Below are 4,647 nucleotides of genomic sequence, written 5' to 3' on the forward strand. Positions count from 1 at the left end.
CATTCAATGAATTAACTAATTCTAAACTTAATTCTAACTCTAATTCTAATATAAATTCAAATTCGAATTCTAATTCAAAAATCAATTTACTAAATACAAATTGTAATTCTAATTCAAGTATAAATTCAACATCAAAATTAGAATCAAAATCAATTTCAATCTCGAATTTAAATTCTATTTCTAATTCGGATCCAGATTCAAATTCAATATCGGATTCAAATTTAAATCGAAATTCTAATACTAACTCCAACTTAAGGTCAAACTTAAAATCTCAATCAACTTCAAAACTCAATACAATTTTTTTCAAGCTTAGAATCAAATGAAACATCTTGTGTAGAAACGAACAAAAATTCTCGGTATAATAAAGTAATAGAACTTATCAAACTCGATCATTTGAATAACGTATGGCTGTTGAAAAATCAATAGAACGAAATGCAGATTGCTTTTATTTGCCAGGAGAGTCTCTCAGATTCACTAATATTCTGCAACATCACATTCATACAAATGATAATACACACAAGATCAATTTCCCCCCGCGCATAAAGAAGAAATCGATCGTCAAGTAAAAGATTTACTAGATCAAAATGTTATAAAACCATCAGAATCTCCATATAATATTTCAGTTTAGATTGTCCCAAAAAAGGCCGATTTGAACGTCAACAAACGATGGAGGATGGTATTAGATTTCGGCTCACTAAACAAGAAAACCAGAGGCGACGCATATCCACTTCCCAATATAATGGATATTCCTGATCAATTAGATGGTGCCAAATACTTTTCGGTTTTCAACTTACTTCTGATTTTCATTAGATTAGGATGCACCCGGACGACAGCCATAAAACAGCTTTTTCAACTCTTCATGGCCATTACGAGTTCGACCGAATGATATTTGGCCTAAAAAATGTTTCGGCCACATTCCAAAGATTAATGAATAAGATACTAACTGGAATGCAAGGAACGGAAATATTTGTCTATTTAGACGATATCGTTTTGTATACAAGTTCATTAAGAGAACACAAGATTAAATTTCAAAAATTAATAAACAAATTGCGTGAAGCAAACCTAAAACTGCAACCGGAAAAAACCGGTGAATTCCTTCAAAAAGAAGTTACCTACTTCGGACATATGATAAACGGAAACGGAGTACATCCAAACCAGAAAAAAATAGAAGTGATAAAAAATTTCCCATCAAAACTCAAAAGAATATAAAGCAATTTCTCGGGTTAGCAGGCTATTATCGCAGGTTTATAGAAGGTTTTTCTAACATTGTGAAATCCCTGACAAATTAAAAAACGGAGTGGAATTTAAATGGAATCAAAGAGAACAAGATTCTTTCAATATATTAAAAAATATGTTATGTAAAGAACTGGTGTTACAATATTCCGATTTTTCTAAGCCCGTTTCCATTTGTCATAACAACGGATGCGTCAAAAGTCATAGGCGCTATCTTAAGTCAAGGACCAATAGGAAAAGATCTCATAAGTTACACTTCTTGTGTATTAAACGACGCTGAAAAAAATTATTCTACAATCAAAAAAGAATTATTAGCAATATTTTACGCAATAAGACATTTTCGACCTTACCTTTATAGTAAAAAATTTATTTTGGTTACCGACCATAAACCGTTGACTTGGCTTCACAAAGCAAAAAATCCTACTTCGCGACTAGCACGTTGGAAAATTAAATTAGCTGAGTACAACTATGAAATTGTTTACAAGACCGAAAAAACAAATGTGAATGCCGACGCATTATCGAGGAATCCTATACAAATATGTATGATACCTTCATTTGACGAAATCGAAGAATGTTTGGAAGACGAAGAAGCCAATATTAGAAACATAAATCCACGACCTCTCCCATCATTACCTCGAAGAGGATCAACGATAGAGGAACCAGAGTCTGAATATAAACCAGCAATGCAAACCCGTAAAGCAACCCTCAGAGAGGGAAAGCGTATCATTCACCCGAAGAGAATTACAAGAACCACCCTTCACATGACAAGATTGTAGAAACAGAGATACACTAGAAATAAAAAAAAAAGTTTTAGATTGTGAAAAATCTAAATGATATAAATCCCTCGCCTTCTTCCCTTCTTCCTGAGAAAGAAAATATAAATTCTGCACCAACAACGGGTCTAAATATTATAGAGATAACTTCAACCATTCCACCCAATCTATTACAGATTATAGATGATCTGACGAGAGACTTAAACGATCGTAAAGAAATTAATAAAAATTACGATTCGTATATTAATAATACAGACGACGAGGACGAACAGGACGATATTAGTCATAGCCGCAAGATGGTTAAAAATAGCGAAATTTATAACAATAATAATAATTCTAATTCTAATATTGTCTTCATTGACATTAATGATTCATTTTATTTTGATTTACAAAAAAGAAATAAACGATACAGTAACAAAAGAAACATTGCATCAATTATCATTTTCACTTCACGGAACACTAACTAATAATCCAATATTAAGCATAGCAAAAACAACAAAAATTGATGATTTTAAATAAAGTACAATTTTTTTAGTTATATTCCTTTAGTAAGGCTTTAATAGGATTTTCAATTAAGCTAGTTTTCTGCCACGGACTAGTGCAAATACCAAAAATTGGAAAACGAAAATCTATTATAGAAGAATCACATTCCTCAGTAGTTGGTGGCCATAAGGGCATAACCAAAACATACAATCGCATTAAGCAAAACTTCTATTGGAATAATTTAAAACTCGACATACAAAATTACATTAACCGTTGCTTACAATGCCACATAAAAAAATTGGTTTTTTGTATTAAAATAAAACAACCTATGTTGATAACAAATACTCCATATTCTGCATTCGAAAAGGTATCAATGGACATAGTAGATCCATTACCAACATCTCAACAAAATTTCAATATATTAACTATCCAAGATCATTTAACGAAATTCTCTCTCGCCGTTCCTTTAAAATCCTCTACAGTCATAAGCATCGCTGACGCCTTCCTAGAATTTTTTATCTGTACATTTGGAGCTTCTAAAACAATACTAACGAACCGAAGCAGCAATTTTATAAGCAACATAATAAAAAGCATGCACAAAAATTTCAAATTAAACAATTTAAAACGACTGCTTGCTACCCACAAGCTAATAAAGATTTAAAACGATCTCATTTAGTTTTAATAGAATTCTTAAAACAGTTTGTAAACAGATTCACAGAATGGAATAATTAGTACAATACGCTGCATTAGTATAATACAAGCGTGCACGAAGCTATTGAATACACTCCATATGAGGTGGTATTTGATAAATTAATTAGACTTCTATCCAGTGAAATCATTAATAATATAGAAGAATTGAAAACATCTGATGCTTATTTAATACAACTCATAGCGGATATACATAATATACAATTAGCGCAAGAAAATATTATAGGTTTTAAAATAAAATCGAAGCGATATTGTGATTGAAAGATCAATTTTCAACATTTTCAAATCAACGACGAAATTTTTTTATTATGTGAACTCAAGAAAGGCAAACTCGGTAATCAATACTTCGAGCCTCACACAATACTGGATATATTGCTTAATATAAAACTTATTGTAAAAGGAAAACAAAAAAAAGATTTGAATTGTGCCGCGAAATAATCCAAATCTTTTTTTTTATATATATACATACCTAAAACAAATTGTATAAGCACGCGCGCAATTAGTAATGAGTATTGTACTTCGTATATATTGTAACATATTCATGCATTGTATCTTGCAAATAATTTTATGCATAATTTTTTTTTAAATGTATAGAAAAGAGCAAAAGGATGCCGAACTTATGTTATTTGCTGTGCTCATGTGGACTCTCTACATCTCTCAAGTCAACGGAATCGTCTGATATGATTGCGGATCAATACATCTGAATGTCAGTTTATCTTTCCTAGATGTCGAAAGCTGCAATATTCCACTAATTCAACCGCAAATCGAAAAAACGTATATCCAATTACTTTAATTATCAAAATTCGAATCCATAGAAGTAATTCAGTGCAAAGTATCTATTAATTGATTTACATATATATTATTGTGGCATGTATTCGTATCTCTCAACAGTAATGAACGCACAAACAGAATACATTCTGGAAATAACCGAAAATCAATGTAAGAAGATGCATTTAACTGGAATATTTTCCATTGACACCAACAAATACATATATGGTTTGAGAGTAAACCACAATGTGAAACCAACTACTTTCGCGGGATCTGCAAATTTAGACAGACGATGTTCAGGCGCACAATATTCTGATCCATACGGCACTTGGAATAACGTCATCGTACAAGGAACAACGATCATCACACTAATTTCTTACCAAACTGCTATAAATCTGGAAATAAACCAAATTCGCCTAAAATCGGGCACAATCTGTCTATATACTGACACTATTTGTATGGATATTGATGGAAGACATACCTTCTGGAAAATCTTATCAACAGACCATTGTAAATTTAATCATTATGACATTCTCTACGAAGGATATGCTAATGGATAGGATGGTTGACACCTTTGAACATTCACAAATCGTCTATTCATTATCAACACAGGATGTAACATTTGCACTCACCAGGGCTGGAGAAGAGCTTGTATGTGGATACACATTAATAAAAACGGAAC

This window comes from Trachymyrmex septentrionalis, unplaced genomic scaffold (genome assembly GCF_001594115.1).
Source record: "Trachymyrmex septentrionalis isolate Tsep2-gDNA-1 unplaced genomic scaffold, Tsep1.0 scaffold90, whole genome shotgun sequence".
NCBI classification, from domain to species: domain Eukaryota; kingdom Metazoa; phylum Arthropoda; class Insecta; order Hymenoptera; family Formicidae; genus Trachymyrmex; species Trachymyrmex septentrionalis.